Genomic DNA, 17,777 nt, shown 5'->3' with positions numbered 1-17,777 from the left:
ATGGTTGCACAATAGTAGGGGGGGAAAACAAGCATCATTTTCACACCATTAAGTGTGAAAGAGTGAAGTTCATTGCATAAGACAGGCAAGTGGCTGGAGAAACTAATACTCATCCAGTTGTTATGTGCTTAGAAGAAAGAGTAGGGCTTTGGAGGGCGGTGCTGCACCTTTGCATCAGACTCACGTCTCTACATTCATATTTTTCCCTCTGTGCAATGGGACAGTTGTCCATGCTTGCCAGTTCATTCTGAATAAGAGGGTGTGAATTTGCAGGCTGTTCCTGATCCCTCTCTTTGTGAACACTCTTCTTCCACCTGCTCTGATTTAACCCAGTCAACTTCTGAAAAAAAGTTAGTTTTGACACAGTATTGTCATTAATCAGAATAAGGTTTTCTTCTTTCCAAATAAGCCTGGTTTTGCACTGGGTTGTTCAGAAACAGCTATTCAAACAGCCCTACAGTAACTCCACTATGGAGGTGAATCTTCAAGTAAGTCATGTGAGACTGCTGGGGGAGCGGTATAACATAAAAGCAAAGATATCCTCAAGCATAAAGGCAGCAGGGAAAAAAAAATTCTCCATGAAAATTAATTTCTTAACTTCCTTAGCTCAGCACCCCCAGCCATGCCAGTTAGAAAGCATGACACAGAGAAGGGCTCTGGTTTTGAGTCACAGAGCCTGTGGTTTGGCTGTCGATGTGCTTCTGCCCATCCAGGGCTGAAGGGACCCCTGCTGCTGCCCCTGCTTCCTGGGGCAGAGCCCTGCTCACCCCTCTGCCCAGGGAGAAGGAATTCCACTCTCCTGTGCATTTGTACAATGCCCTGCTGCTCTGTTTTCCTGCAGCCCCATGGAATCGGGGATGTTCCTGTAGGAACCACGCTCCTGGCCCCAGAGGGTCTGGGAAGCTGTGCCTGCATCCCTGCACCTCCAGCACTGCCAGCACAGCCCTGCCTCGCAGCCCCCTCCAACTTCTGTCTCTGCTGCTGCCCCAGAGGGCCCACGCTGCTCCCCTACTGTGCTCACACAGCTGAAATGTGTTCTGGCCGTGCTTCTGCGGGCTTGCTGTGCCCCCAGCAGGGACACCACCTTGCGCCACCCTGAGCACAGGGCCTGTGTGCAGCCTGCCTTTTCATTTTCTCCCCGGGAGGCGGAGAAGAGTGAGTTTTAAATACAATGCTGCTAAGCAGAGCCTGCCTGATTGCAGATGCAGCTGGAGCTCCTGGCTGAGTCCTGGCACCAGCAAGTTAAGGACAAAAGGTCTTCACTCCTCTTATGCAAAGAGACAATTTCTGTGGCAGCTGAGGGCAGCATTAGTATTCATGCCTTGGCTGGTCTGGCAGCAAGGCAGCTAACTTGATATTAACTGTGGCACAATGACTGGGGTTTATGGGCTGCTTCTTAATGTATACCACAGGTAGCCAACCAAATGTTTCTTTATCCTATTTTCCTTGGGGTTCCTGCTGCTCCAACAACGGCCTTGGGTTTTTCTGGCAATGGTGGTGGTTTTTAAGAGTCACAGGCAGGTTCCCCACTTGGCACATTCATTGTTGTGTTGTAATTTTGTGTTGGTTTATTTTCCAGATGACCAAAGTTCCTCTCAAACTCAAGTCATCTGTGTTTACAAATATTTTATTGTGTAATATACTAAAGCTTTTTCCCAGCATTTGAACTGGATCATAGATTTGCTGCTGAGACATTTCCAAATTGTATGCATTAGAAACGTGTTACCCTGAATGACTAATGGAAATTATTTCTGCTCCAGGAAGCAAAATGATGCTGAGTGAAAGAGAGAAGAGGGTTTATATGGAAACAAAAGTATATTCCCCTTTTCTCTGGCCTGCTGAAATGCTCTCTCCCCTGCCCCCTCGTCGTGTATCTCACCACAGCACAAGGGTGTGCCAGAACATGTTCCCACAACCTTTCAACCCATTCAGCACAGCCTGCAACTTTCCTGGCTATTTTTGTGTACTCCACTCAATGATTAAGTGCCCAGGACTGTGATAATACATCCTTTCAGCACTGGCAACCAACAAAATGCAGTCTCAGCTGCTCACAAACAGCTTTTCCAGTTCTTCTTCCTTAAAAAAAAGTATTATTGATAGATTATCCTTCTGATCATAAGGGTGTAAACTTGGAGATGTGTTCTTCCTGGCAAGGACTTCAGCTCTTAGTAATCAAGGATTATTCTTGTTGACAATAGGGGTTCTGCATCTAACTGAAGCCCCTTGCAGGCTGCCTTTGCCTGCTATAAACAAAAAGTGTCTCATCTGCAGCTGAAGATTAACCACGTCTGGGTCGAAACAGGGCAGCTGTTCAATTTTACAAAGCTGTAGCACTCAGTGGTTTCCTGAACACCTCTAGTTGTTTAGTGGTATCTTAGCTTTGCTTCAACTTCTCAGCCTATTTACCAAACAGGCTATAACCCTGCTGATGATTTCTCCTCGGCAGAAAAGCCCCTTCCCTCTCTGACATCTGAATTTTTGCATTGCTCAGCCACACTCGGGTGCTGTGAGCCCCCACTCCCAAACAAGATTAATTCAATCTCATTTTGACCAGGTGAAAGGGTTTACCATCAATTCCCTGTGGTTCATTGTTCTTGTCAACATCAGAACAGAGTCTTGTGGTCTGGGTCAGGGTGCAGTGATACCACCCCAATAAACTATTTCAATTGCTCCTTCAGGATCAGCTGACAGAGACCAAGGCACAGCACATCCATTGCAGCTGACTGACAGCTCACAACCCAAATCATGCCTGCTTCACATTACACCCTGGTGAACTAATAAAAATAAAACAACAAAATGGGAGCTCTACCACTGAGCAGAGTAGGGGAGCATCAGCCACTGCAATGTGGGCAGGACGTGACAAAATCAGAACTTTTGGTTCCCACCTTCCCACTCACCTTCAGGAGTGCCTGAAGCCTTGAAGAGCCTTCATTGCCTGAGCTTCCAGGCAGGCTCTGCAGCAATGTTTGAAGGTCTTCCAAGGACCTCTGGCACAGTGAACATTTCAACATTAAAGCTTGACTCACTAAACAGAGCAGGGGTTAAATGTAGGGAACCACACTGAGGGTCTGGCCCATCACATGCCTGCAGGGACAGGTTGTTTTTTGATGCCAAGGTCACCTGCAGGTGATTTTTAATGCCAAGATCACCTTCTAGGATCAGGGTCAGGCACCAGAAGAAAGCATTCCCCTGATGGGCTATCTCTGATTCTAGAAGACATATCCTCTGAGCCCCACATGGCAGCCAGAGGAAAGTCTCCATCCAGAAGCAGAAAAGGAGGCTGTTTTGGGACCTGCCAGCCATGGCCAATAGGAGTTATGCAGGCAAAGGGCCAGACTCCCTCAGATATAAATCAATCAGGCTCCACTGACATCACAGCTCTGCTCGTTCACACTCAGGGAAGGTGTTGCTCACTGTATTTCAGGTGTCAGATTCTAATTTATACTCACTATCCCACTACAAGGTAAATCACATTCATAGGCAGGCTCTTGGCTGAAGAGGGTGCTGCATTATACCTCTGGTTTCATTCTAAAAAGTAAAAGCAAAACCTTAGCTTAGCCCTCCCAAACTACAGTATGAAAACACATGCCAAAACTCTGCTGTAAAAATATTTGGAATGTTAAAAATAGATTGGCATTTGAAAAGCTGTTGAAAGGGGAAGCAGTCCCAACTAAACCTGGCATGACCAAAGCTGTTTATTTTCCCTACACTTACTTCCAAGCAGGTTCCAGCCCACAGGGAGATCATTTCCTCATAGGGTCTTTGTGTCCCAGGTACCACTGGTGGCAGCTCCCAGTGTGACTGTAGCTGGTTTCCCACTGCTGTCACCTGCCTTCCTGGCCTGGCATCCACTCTGGCCATTGTCATCATCAAACTGGAAACTTTTTCACCACGGGAAACTATGAAGCTCGAGTTAATGAGAACAAAAAATCTCACTTAGGAAAAAACTAGCATCTTCAAATTTTAGCCTCTGAAACTCTTCTCTGCTATTTTAAAGGCAGAACCTACTGATTTATCAAATCATCAGACAGATCAATGCATGCAAACATTGCTTTCTCAGTGCCCTGTGCTGATGTGCTTCCACACTGCTCATTTTCCACACTGAAGTCATGCTGTGCTAAATCAAACATTCATATGTAAGTCTCTGCAGCATCCTATTCATGGCAAAATAATGATACCTTAGAAGAATATTTTCCCAGCTCAACTCTCAAGTACCAATGTATTTTTATACAATCAATATTCATCTTTAAATATGAGAGACCTACAGAACTTCTTATGAATCTTTTGAAGGGCCAGAACATGGGGCAAGTGGAAGTGCCACACTATGGAGAGGGGAGCTGCTACCAAGAAGAGTGATGAAGTCAATGTTTTATGAAGCCAGTGGATAAAGAGAAAAGCAGTAGATAAATAATCACATGTTTTTCTTGTCCAATTTGAGCTTCAAACCATCATTAGCAAGAAAGTGCTGCCAGTAGAATCATGAATGTCTTCCGTGATATTTTACATGACCATATTTGAGTGTGTTTCTAAACAAAATCTCTGCATCACACTGCAACGGTCAGCTTCACACTTTTTCAGGGCAAAAAGCTTCACCTTTGTTCTTTCTTGCCAGTATGCCTCACTTGAATTGTGCCTGGGTTTTTGATGACTGCCTGAGGTGGTTTCTCTGTGTGCTGGAAGAACCATTTCAAAAGGCTTATTTGTTCTAAAGTGCACCAGAGGAATGCAGGGAAGTGCACTGGTGAGGGAAGAGATAAACAGGGCAAACAGAAAGAGCAGTTTAATCTTGCTCAGCTGTATCTCAGCTGCAATTCTACTTTCTCTGGGCAGCTTTGACACAATCAGATGCAAGCAGATGGCAAGGAAGTGAAATTTGCAGTAGCCCCACCTTGAAACAAGACTGAAACACCCACAGAAAGGAAAGCCTCGCTCACCAAGCCATAACACACAACAGAAATTTGCTCTACCACGGCTGCAATTTGTTGGTAGTCTCTTACATTTCTGTACCTAGAGTGTATAGCAGGAAGCTATCAACTGCGTTATCACAGATAATGGTTTCTGCTTAGCAAGGCTGCAGATGAGTCATTAGATCCACCAGCACAAGTTCTGTGTGCTGCTGCATGCCAGGCACACCCTGACCAGCCAGGGCAGCATGGCTGTACCCTGGGGGTGCCCACAAGACAGGAGGCTGGAGCTGAACCCTCGTCTTGCCAGCAGCAAGTTCTCTGCAGGTTGCTTGACATTTTTCTCTTTGTTTCTCCTCCTTTGCAAAGCTATTCCTCTCTATTTCATCTGATGCTGTTGGTGTCTCCCACTGGAAAGCACTTTAAAATCATTGCATGGAAGGACATCTATGGAGATGCACTTACAGCTCCAGGGGAACTGGTGGAATGAGGAGAGAGCACATTGTCCCCCCTCAGATCCAGAGAGCTAATGTAATTACAGCCTTTCTGGCTCACAGCTGGGGAAGCAAAAAAAATGCTTCATGGTGAACTCTCCTTCTTTCTGGCATCTCAGTGTGGATGAGGGTGGGGAAAGCCAGGAAAGGATCACTACAGTAGGGCTGTGAACTAATATTTAAATCAACATCCTAAAGCAATAAAAGGATTATGCTTCACAGGATGATTTCTTTATGGTGGAAATTTTATTATACTGGTTCAGGTTTGCTGAAGCCTCCAGAAAATGTCATATGGTCCAAATGAATAAGTACTTAATCAGTAAAAAACCCTCCCCACTCTTTTCATGTTGTTGCAGTGCTGCCACAAGCCACCCAAAAAGGCAGAAAGGCAGGCTTGGGCCAGGGAATCCCTCTCCACAGCCCTTGTCCACAGCAAGACCTGTCTCCTGTTCCCAGGAGGCTCCAGCAGGGTCCCGGGGGCTGCACTGCTGTGCCTGCACCTTGGGCTTGGCTTTTAGTCTCACTGCTATTTACCAGAACCTACCCTTGGGACAAAGCAGGTTTCCCTCCTCCACTGTGACAGCTGGAAAAACACAGACTTATTCCAGATAAAGCCCCAGAGGTGAATGGTTTGAGGGGTGTCACAGCTGATTAACAAAAATCCTCAGTAAGAATAAGCCTCCCCTTTGAGCTACTTTCAAATAACCTTTAGCACAAATGTCTCTCCAGGCTCAGGACAGCTGAATGCAAAGCAGACAGGTCCCAAGAGCTCAAAGAGTTTTCCCCCACTCTCTTGTACTTCTCTCTATCTTTTTGCCATGGTGCATTTGTATTTAAAAGTAACAAATGGGCAAAAATTACACCTTGTGGGAAGTTTATCTCTGTTCACATGATCTGCTTTCTCTTTTTAGCAGGATGCTTCCTGTATGCTCAGGGAGGTCAGTCACTGTTTCTGGTAAACTGCATTCCCAGAAGAGAAGGGAGTGCAGCATGGGCAGGTTCTGTGTAAGTAGCTAAGTAGTCCCTGACAGCACAGGGGATTCAAAGGGAAGAATTTATTTGTCTTGCAGGAATCCCCCTCCCCTCAGGCCTCCTGAGACGCTGGCAGGGTGAGCACAGCATCTCTTGTTGCAAACCCCTGCCTCAGAGATGCAGAGTTCAAATGTGAGAGTGAAAGGAAGATCACAACCACTGTGCACTGTGCAGTGCTGCCTTCGAGTGCAGAGAGAGGCCCTGGGGCCAGCTCTCCTCCCCCTTTTTGGAGGCAAAGCTCGGGGCACTGCCCTCCTGCCCCCAGAGACACCCAGGGAGAGGGGAGGGAAACCCTGCACAGCCCCTGTGCCATTTGGGTTCAGCATCCCCAGATTCAGGTGGGAGAGCAGAGGACGTCCCTCTGTCCTCCATCTCCCAGCACCACCCTGGGTCATTTGGCTCCTCAGTGTCCAGGACCTGGCTGGAGACCTCCTGCCCACAGTGCTGGCAGAGGCTCTGGTCATTCTTTCCATGTGATAAATATGGTAACAGAGTTTGCACAAGGTCAGAGCTGGGAATAAATTCCATTGCTCAAATAGGAGAGAGCTAAGTTTCATTCACTTGCCCCTGTTCCAGCTCGGTGTCAACGCTGTTTGTTAAGGGTGACCTATTACAGGTGACCTAGAGGCTGCCCAGGAAACCAAATTCACTTTTTATCTCTCCTCCAAGCTGGCAAAAGCCCCTGGGTAGAGGCAGTGGCCGAGCACAGCGGGTGTGTTTGCTCCAGCCAGGCTGGGGGTGCTGCACAGGCTGCTCCTCTGGGCACCACCGAGGACACAGCACAGGGCCAGGCACAGCACGCTTGGGAGCCACAGGATCTCTGCCTGTGACTCTGCCATGGGCCCAGATGAGGTGGCAGAGTGCTGATCTTGGCTGCCTTTACTGCATGCAGAGGTCACCCGCTTGCCACTGGCACTGCTGTCCCTGGCCATGCCAGGCTGCCAGCCCCGCATCCCCACCGGGCAGCCCCAGAGGCACATGCAGAGGCACATGCCCTGCTCCCAAAAGGCTCATCCTGGCTCAAGTGGGAAAATCCCTTCCGTGCAGCTGGATGTTGAAATTATGCCCAATCACCTGCCAAAAGCTAGCAGTTGGAGGCTGTGCTTAGAGATGCACAAAGAGACAGAATGATGCATTACAGATGGAAGGAAGGAAGGAAGGAGGCAAGGAAGGAGGAAGGAAGGAAGGAAGTGGAAGGAAGGAAAGGAGAAGGAGGGAAGACGGAAGGAAGGAGGAAGAAGGAATGAAGGAAGGAAGGAAGGAAGGAAGGACGGAGGAGGAGAGAGGAAGAAGGAAGGAAGAGGAATGAAGAGGAAGAAGAAGGAATGAGGAAGAAGGCAGGAAGGAATGAAGGAAGGAAGGAAGAAGGAAGGAAGGACGGCGGAAGAATTTGCGTAATTAAGTGTCGAAGGAAGGTTGCGGAAGGAAGTGGCGGAGGACTAGTGGCGATGACGTGGCGGAAGGCAGTGGCGGAAGAAGTGGCGGAAGAAGTGGCGAAGTAAGGAAGTGAAGGCAGGAGGAAAGAGGAGAAGCATGGAGGATGAAGGAAGGAGGACGGAAGGACAGAAGGAAGGAAGGAAGGAAGGAAGGAAGGAAGTAAGGAGGAAGGTAGTAAGACGGAATTGCTAAGTAATGGCGGAGGAAGTGCGGACGATTGCGTAAGGAAGGCAGGAGTGGCGGAAGGAAGGAATTGAGTTGGCGTAACAAAAAAAAAAAAAAAACAAGGAAGGAAGTGGCCGAATGAAGGAGTTGGCGTAAGTAAGTGGCGGAGGAGGAAGGAGTGCGAGAAGGAGTTGGCGTAAGAAGAAGTGCGGAATGAAGTGCGGAGGAAGTGGCGGAAGTGTGCGGAAGTGGCGAATGCGAAGTGTCGGAAGGAAGGAAGGAGGAAGGAAGGAAGGAAGGAAGGTAAGGAAGAAGGAGGAAAGTGAAGGAATGAGTAAGGGAAGGACGGTAAGGACCGGTACGTCATGACTGACGTAGGAAGTGGAGGAAGGAAGGAAGATGATGAGGAATGAAGGAAGGAATGAAGGAAGGCGTAATGACGTCCAGGAATGAAGGAAGTACGAATTAAGGAAGGAATGAGTACGTTAACTTAAGAAGGATGAAGGAAGTAAGGAAGAGGATAAGGAAGGATGGAAGGAAGGAGAAGGAAGAATCTACACTTTCACCAGTCCCCCCCCCCCCCCCTGAGCACTCGCCCTTGCAACTTACAAGAGGGAGTAAAAGGACACTAAATGTTCCATGTGTGGTGCATAATACATATGGCAATTGTGGATTGAAGACCATTAATCTCTGCTACCTGTTTTTCCCAGGTCACATAGAAAAGACTTATTTTGGAATGCCTGAAATATGCAAGTGTTGTCTGGGTTAATAAATTATGGGCAAATCAACTGTCCATATGCATAACAACTGTTTGGTGAATATGAGTGAGGAAGAAATTCTCATCTGAACACAGCTGATGGCTTTTACAAGGCCCTGAGTAGGAGGTTACCTCACAAACACACATTTTATTTGAATGATGGATCTGCCCCACATCTGTGCACCAGTGTTCGAGATCTGCTCAGATTCACCCTGCAGTTGAGGTTAAATTAGTATTTATACACATTTATCACTGGTTGAACAGGCAAGAGTGTCATTTCAGGTAATGATGTTTGGAATAGGGGGAATACACTGTGGAATAATAAAGGAGCATTCTGAGCAATCAGACAATAGATCATGTTGGATGGTGTGAATTCAAAATATTAAAACTGCACCAAGTGAAGGTGCTTCATCCTTGTGCTGGTTTGGATGCTCAAGAAAACCATTCTCTGTTTTTGCTATCAAGAAACTGGACTAAATGAAACTTAGGTCACTCCTTCCTAAACCATTCCTGTTCATTACTTCGATTTTGAGAATTTAGAGGAAAATGTCTCTTTTTTACGCGTTGATGTATGGATGGAGAGGGAAAATGTGTTTATAGGATGGCAGGTGATGTAATTTACATGAGGAAACTCTAACACTGAAAACTGATCTCTCAAATCCAATAGCTCACCACTGTACATAGAGCTACTGTAGTCTCAGTTTACAGAAGTTTTAAGACTTCAGAAAAACAAAGGAAATTACAGTCATTTCTAGATCTCCTGCCACACATTGTTAAATTTTAAATTGTCATCCATATGTGTACCACAACCAAAGACAATTCCTGCCCCAAGGAATGATCAAATCTAGTTGACTGATGAAAGCATAATCTATTACAGGTAAGCCGCTTCCATATTTTTTCCATATTTTAGAAGTATCTAATTAGACTTGAAAACATGCCTGCAGAATCTGCTGGTACCTTGCATTTACACAGACACAACCTCTGTAACAGATTTAGGGGAGAATGTGCATGCCCAGTGCACATCAGCAATGCTTGCTGATAGGTTTGCACTGTGCTCCTCCCATCTTCCTCTAGGGGCCCTCGGGCCAATCTGAAGTCTGTACACTGCTTATTTTCATTTTCGGCTTCCTCAGTGGCCACATCACTTGTTCACTGACAGCACACTTGAGAGCCTCTGTCGCTGGAGTTGGTTCCACTTAGAAGCTGTTTGAGATCCTTGGGGTGCCAAGGATCACACAGGTCCCTAAAGCAGGCTAGCAGGGCTCACATCTGATGAAGGTGGGATGAGGGGAGAGGCTAAGGCTATCTTGGGAGAGCATAAACAAAGTTATGTCCACAAGGAGTAAACAGATCCAGCTCTTGGCAGGGAAGAAGGGTGGGAATTACGTCTGAATTAACATTCTCTGCTTGCATTGCAAAAGATTTAATGTGTTAGTTGAATGAATTTAAAGAGACATCCGGATGTTTACAAAGATCTTCCTTCTGTTTTCTATTCTAAATACATTCTCCTTTGAAATGCTGAGCCTTAAGCCAAGTGCTTAAGTCTTTAATAAGAATTTTGACTAAGTAATAAAATTAATAATGACTTCAGGTTTTGGCCATGGGCAAAAACAAATCTTCCTCCTGTGACAGAGAAGAATAATCCATTGATATGAAGTATCTAAATGGTCTCTGACACAATAAATCATTTCATAAATCCCTGACCACTGATCTTTCAAATGCTTTGTAGTTTGAAACAGATAACACTGCATGCTTTAGAAAGTCCTGAATTATGCACTTTTTCCAACCCAAGCATGCAGACCTCTCATGTGGTGAATACTTGTTTTTAAGACAAAGCCTTGAGAAGGAGTGAGATTAGCTGGCCTGTAGCATGATGGTTCTCTCCTGGGCAGATGTGCTGGGAAAGCAAAGGGCACTTCTGACACATCTGTCCAGAGGCAGCAGCAGTCTGGCTCTCCTCTCTGGTTGGTGGCACCAAAATATTCCTGTTGCATCACTGCCATCAATAAATCACCCTCTCCCTCCTGACAGATGAGGTGATATTATTGTGTTTACATAAAGCATAATCAATGCTGCTGACTCAAACAATTCCCACTTGGTGCAGCAGAGGGTGTCCCTGCAGTCACCAGGGCCTGGCCCACACACATTACAGGAAGTTAAATACCAGTAAAACAGAGTACTGCATTGTAACTTCTGTCCATGACTGCTCTCAGTGAATTGTCTTCTCTCCTGTTATATTTCAGAGATCTCTTCAGTGGAGAGTTTTTTCTCCTCCTGGATACTCTAGAGTATCTAAGTGACAAGCAGAGGACACTTCAGTCAGAAAAAATTAAATCCCAGGTGATCTGCTGAATTTGATTACCTTACTGAAGGTGCTATTTTCAAGCACCTTCAGTAAGGTGCTTGAAAATAGCACCTTCAGTAAGGTAATCAAGTTGCTTTAGCAACTTTCCTTTCCCAAGTTGCTTTAGCATTTCTGAACTGTGCCAAAATTGCTTCTCCTGGGTGGCTGAGGTAAAACACTTAATATTTCCTAAAGGATATGGAGTGAAATGCATCCTCAAGATGCACAGTAAGAGATGAGTCTATGAATCTTCTGGATAGCTTTGTGTTTGTCACCCCAGGCAAGTGTGAGTGCTCTTTTAGGAACATCTATGAACTGATGGGAGATACAAACAGGACAACAAACTGGGATTGGCCAAGTCAAGCAATATACTTAGCTATATATATATATCCATAGATATAGATCTGTGGATATATACATATCCACTGATAGCTGGATAAGTGTGACCTAGGAAAGCAATAGAACATTTCAAGTCTAAAATCTACAAGAGTAAAAATCTTTTGACAGTATTGAAATGCAACATATTGATATTCAACAAATCTAAAATCTTTCAACAGCATTGAAAGAAAAGACAGATTAGAGCATATTTCCTTAAGCTAGGCTTGGACCAGTAAACTTGATATATTCTGAAGGATGAATTTTTACAGATCAGTACCTCTCCTCTGTAAATTAGCCCATTATCTCAATGCAAGATATCTGTATCTAGCAAGTGATAGAATTCTAGTAACAAGGCATTTTTCTGACCAGCACAGGAAACCCGATTTTTAAACAAAACTAAAAGAATTATATTTTTCAAATGCACTGGAGGAAAAAAAAAAAGGTGGGTAGCTGCATTTGTGTAAAATCCCCTCCCTGCTTCCCCTCCCTGTATTTTGTAGAGGAACAAAGCCCTTATCTTGGATGTTTAAATTCCACAAACCCAACAACAATGGAGTGCTCATCCTTGTGACGTCTGAATTTCCTGTGTGGCTGAAACCCCTCCTAAGTGAGATATCCTTTATCACAGACCAGCCACTTTTGAAGTTGCAAGAAATCCCTGTAAGATGGTGGGACAGTTTTTTATATCACTGCTGAAATCTGTTCTAGCTTCCATGCCAAGGCAAGCTGACAGAGGTGCAGTGGGCTGGCTACACCTCCCTTGTGAGGTGCAGCCTCTTGCACCATCTTCTGCAACCCTGATGGTCCCTGCAGTGAACTGAAGCCTAATTCTGTTGCATCAGGCAAAAAGCCTGATAAAGCCTCTAAAAAGAAGGACCCAAAAAAAAGTGTGCATTATTTTTATTCCTGTGCTGGTTACCACAGCTTTACGCAAGAGTGGAAGGAAGGAAGTGAAGAAAGTGGGTTGTTGTGCTCTCTCATTCACATCAACAACTCTCTGGAGCTCCTCAAGCTGCTGAGAAGGGCATCTCAAATGTACTATGAGAGGTAAACAAAGCTCTGGGTGTATCAAGGATATGGAGGGCAGTATTAATCACATCTCAGGGTACCTCTTTGTCTTTCCAGTTCAGACCCTAGGTGCAAACATCAGACATACCAACAAATAAAATATGTCTCAGTGCCATGACTGCTTCCAAAGGGGATGGAGCTACTTTACCAAGTATGTGCCCAGAGTTATGTTTGTTTTATGAGCCAGCTTTAGCTGCACACAACTTCCACTGGTGTGAGACTTACCTACTGCACACCTCGGCTAAATTAATTGCTTGTCCTCATCAGCTACACAGTTTGCAGTTCTGTTTCTCCTGACCTCAGACACATTCATTGTAAGAGGGGAGTTGATGCACAAATGGCATGTTTTTCAGCAGTGTGTCTGTTCCTTGAAAGGAAGGTAGTTGGCTGATTTTTCTACAAAAAAATTCTAATGATACCTGTTTTTCCACAGTCAGAGAATACCTCTCTTTTCATCCTTTACACACACTCCTATGGCTCTGAAATAGGTGCCTCTTCAACAGACCCTGCACAGCTGGACCCCAGTTGTGGGCAAGTGCCTCCCTTTCCACAAAAAGATTTAATTTCATCCTAAAATTAATTAGGCACTGGCCTACAATTAAACATCCAAGCCTCTATCTTCAAAAGTTTTCACCTTGTGCTGCAATCTCCACTCTTTCTCACTGCCAACAGTGCTAGTCCCAGGATGATGCCTGCCACCTTCCTGGTGGTCCCAATGAGGAAGAAAGAAATGGAACAAGGATTATAAGGGTCCACCCAGCTCTGGGTGCATTTTGGCTGTTTTCATTTTAAGTTCAAAGACTTCTACATGGCAGCTGATTGGGAGACTTTCCAAAATCTACAGGAGGCTGGGAAGGAATCCAGCATCACAAAGAGTATCCTGTCAGAAACAGAAGAACTGGCAAATAAGCATATGTGAAACGTACCCCTTTTTGTCACAACCAGAGGCACTGTTTTCCCAACAAACACCCAATCCATCTGGTAAAGAACAGCCACTACCTGTCTCTGTGGAGATGATCCTTGCTGCCCAGACAAAGGGGGTTTTAGGCAAGCAATCCTTCCACCCTGTACATTGCCCTCTTCCTACCCCGTTACTTTTCCAGTGTTGCTACCCTTTTGTAACACATGATATTTTTCTGACATCCTAGACCTACAAAATGATAGCAGAGTTGTGCAAATAGGTTCATTTGCAGAGATAAGAATTCATCATGAGCACTGCTTTACAGGACTGGGCCTTATATTTTTCCTTCAACTCTCTGCAACAATTTCTCTCCTGCCAAATCCCTTTCTGTCTAGATCCTGCTCTCACATTCAGACTCCATTTCCTGTGGCTTTGGTTTGGCTGGAGTTTATACTCTCTTTTTCTTCTTAATCCCTCAACTTTCTTTTGCAGTATTTTATTTTTGCTTCTCAAGCTCCTAATAGTGTTTCTGTAATCAGATTTCTTCTGCACAGCTTCTGAAAAGGCAGCACTGCAGGTCTGTCTCAGAGCATTAGTTTGCAAGCCTTAGAAGAGGCAGAGAAAAACCCTCTGTGTCTAAATCCTGCCGTTTAAACTACCATAATGAACGATGTTCACAGAGAGTCCTTTAAATATTTTTTTAAGGGTATCTCAAGTGTCACACACGCTGCAGGCACAGACTTTTTAAGTCAAGGATTTGCACTGACATCGGCGTCTCCTCGATTTTCTTCATAAAGCAGCGTGCCCAGCTCTTCCCTGCTATGTCCTTGCCTCTCTCCAGCGGCTGCAGTAACACCAGAAGGAATTCAGAGGAGCGAGCAAGGGGCTCCTGCTTTGTGTATAGCAGTGAAAAGCCCAAGGACAGAGCAAGGCAGTGCTTCTGGCAGCAGAGCACGGGATAATTAGACAGCCCTGGTTACACATCCGTTGGTGCAGGAATGGCATACTTTCCTGGTGAGCTGGCAGGTAATAAACCTTGCATGCTTACACGTCCATTATGAAGAGGCTTATTAAGAGCAGCCTCTCCTCCCCCAGAAATGCTGTAGTATACATGGAAATGAGTCTGTGGGCACCCAGCACTTTGCAGGTATCCAGCTGCGCACTCAGCACGCACGGAGCACGCAAAGCCGTGCCAGCCTCCCAGGCAGAATCCAAATATTCCTGCTTAGAGAAGCAAGATCCTTTTAGCCAGAGCACAGACAAGGCCCATTTGCTTTTAGCACTGTTTGAACCGCAGGGAAAAAAAAGCTGTTTCTCATTCTCTTCAAAGAAAGATGGTTGTACATATTTCTCCAGGCCCCCAAGGAATATTTTGTCTCCATCTAAAATCCTCCAGATTACTTCACGAGTTTCTTAGCCAGTATCTCATTGATTACTGTTGCTATAACTCCTCCTAAACAGATAAAATATTTCAACTGCTTCAGAGAAACATCCTCTCTCTGCACTGACGTGTGTAGAAATGCCTCTCATAACTTCTGAATCTGGCTTATCTTTCCCAAGGGCTGAGGCATGACAATCCTCTGCTATTCTCTCCCTGGTGCTTAGAATCATGCTTCTACCTTTGGCAAAGGATGAGGGAGGTCAAAATCTTCCCCCAATGCATTTTGTTGAAGCTACAGTATTTGAGACAGGTTATTACTGTTAATATTACTAATTGTTTTAGAACGTAATTTTACTGTCTTATAATACTTATGGACTTTATTGTGAATGCTACTACTCCCTTCTAGCTACTAACTACTCCCTTCAGGCATACTTCCTTTGAAGCAGCAGGGACAGGGTAAATGCTTCAAAACTCAGGAGCTGCTAGGGTTTAGAATGCATGTGGTGCTGATTAGTATTTCCTTCAGGAACTTCATGTTTCTGAGATATTCTTAACATTGGACTCTTGCATCTGTCAGACACTCAAAACTCCCATGGGATCTAGGGAAGTTGCAGTCCAGCCAAGTCCACTTATTCCCACAGTTCACTTTCCACACCTCATTAAAAAAGTGATTCAGCATTTCTCTTCAAAGCTTCAGAAGCCCTGCACATTAAAAAAGAAACCCTTCAGAAACAAACCCGCATATGCTGTTAAGCACATATAGTACTCTCAGTGGGATTATATGGCAATAAGGAAATATTTTTTGGGTAAAACACCAAAACAGAAAAACATTTTTAAAAAGCAATGCAATTCAAATGAGGCCAGCAGCTCCACATGACTCCAAACAACATTCCAAGGTCTTCAAGGATTCATCTGTGCTTACCAGTTCTGCTACTTTAATTATGCTAACACAGAGCAGCATAATGCCTTTCTGGCACAGTAGCAAGTATACTGGTACTGTTGAGTCCAGTTACACACATTGAGAGTGCAAACTTATTTATACCTTTGTATGCAGAGTGCAGGTTTTACTGGCTATATGTATATCTATCTATCTATCTATCTATCTATCTATCTATCTATCTATCTATCTATCTATCATCTATCTATCTATCTATCTATCTATCTATCTATCTATCTATCTATCTATCTATCTATCTGTCTATTTCAAAAGAAAAATCATATGCTTGTTAATAAAACCTCTGTGTCAATTAGGTATAAGTCCTAACTGAATTCACCTTTGCTTGAACTTGCTAATTTCTCTATCAGTTCTTCTGGGGTTTTCTTTGGAGATCTCTTTATCATGACCCCCCTTTGCCTTCCCTGCTGCACTTCTCTGTGTGCTGCTGCAGCTGCCAAACCTCTTCCCAGGTTTGATTCCAGGCTTAACTCCTCCCAGTCCTCTTGCAACATTTTTGGATCAAACCTGTGTGCATGTTCATCGAAATTCCATTTTTTCCTGATAACATTCACTTCCTCTTTGTTCCTGTAGCTGGGTTAACAAACCAGCTGGAGCAGAAGGCCAGCATGAGCCTGGTTATTCCAGCAGGACAGGTGGATGTTAAGCAATACTGTTACCTGCTTATTCCTGCATTTTCATATAGAAAGGTAGGGAATGAATACAATCTGAGAGAGGTAGTTTTCTTCTTACCATGAGACTGCCTCACCAGCCTATTTTCCATTGCAAAGAGGTATCCTTAAGTGCAGATCTTGTTTTTCCCCATGTGGGCTCCCTCTGAGGCTCTTGCACATTCAGATTTATCAGACATTTGAATCATAAATTAAAGCCACCCCATAAATCTGGGTAAGGTACCTAATGTGTACATCTATCTTCACAGTGACACAATTACTCCTGACAGCAGGAGATCACTGCTGGAGTAACTCCTCCATGCCTCCTGAAGGGAGTCAGCATCCCCTCGAGCCCCTGGGCACACATCAGCCTGTCCTCTGAGGCAGTCACAAGCTGGAGGCAAAAAGGGAGAGAGTCTCCATCTGAAGCAAAGACAGTCACCACCTCTGAACACATCTTCATGCCACATCTGGCACTGGCCATTTGATGAGGAGTCAGGCTGATCTATTACAAATTAGTATGGAGAACTGTCTGTTTTTGTTAACCACAGCCTGATGGTCCAGGGAGAAGTTCTACAACTCTTTGGACGTGCAAACTTGCAGATGATGTCTCTGCTGGTTGTGTCAGCTGCAGAAACAGTTGTATTTTCAAAAGGGAAACGTGAGAAGGACATTGGAGAGCTGCCTGCATTTCACTGCTGTCCTCCTTGCAGATGGGGTAGGTACCAGGCTGCTGTAAAACATCACTCAGGGAACTAATCTGCAACCCCAGACAGGAAAACTCACTTTGCCTGAAACACTTTCAAGATTTTTTCTCTGGGAGCTGGGGAAGCAAAGGGCTGCACAGTGCTCTGTATGGTGCTGCTTGATGCCTGATTCCTTCCTGTCAGTCATTTAAACAACCTAGGGAAAAAACAAGGCAAGGACCTCACTGATGTGACTATTAAAGAAAAAAAAAAAAGCCAATGTTCAGAATCTGATTTCCTTCATATTGACTCCAGCTGAGTGAGAACACCCTCACTGCAAACCAGGGTGTCAGGAGCAGGGAACTGAAGCCCTGTATTGACTGAAGCATCAGCCTGAATCCTGCAGTGACCCAGATCAAGAAGATTAAAAGCAACACAATCCCTGAACTAATGAAGTGGGTAAGTGGATAGGACTTAATGACAGTGTGATACTTGGGTTATGGCTTGTGTGCAGTTAAGAGGAACTCTGTGGATAACTGATGAATTTATTTGTTCCTCTTTTTCTCAGCCTCTCCGGAACCAGCACTCGCAGTCTCACAGAGTCTTGAGCCTGCCAGCAATTCAG

Source organism: Serinus canaria, chromosome 3 (genome assembly GCF_022539315.1).
Source record: "Serinus canaria isolate serCan28SL12 chromosome 3, serCan2020, whole genome shotgun sequence".
Lineage (NCBI taxonomy): Eukaryota > Metazoa > Chordata > Aves > Passeriformes > Fringillidae > Serinus > Serinus canaria.
The sequence above is the reverse complement of the archived record's forward strand: the minus strand, read 5'-3'. Positions refer to the sequence as shown.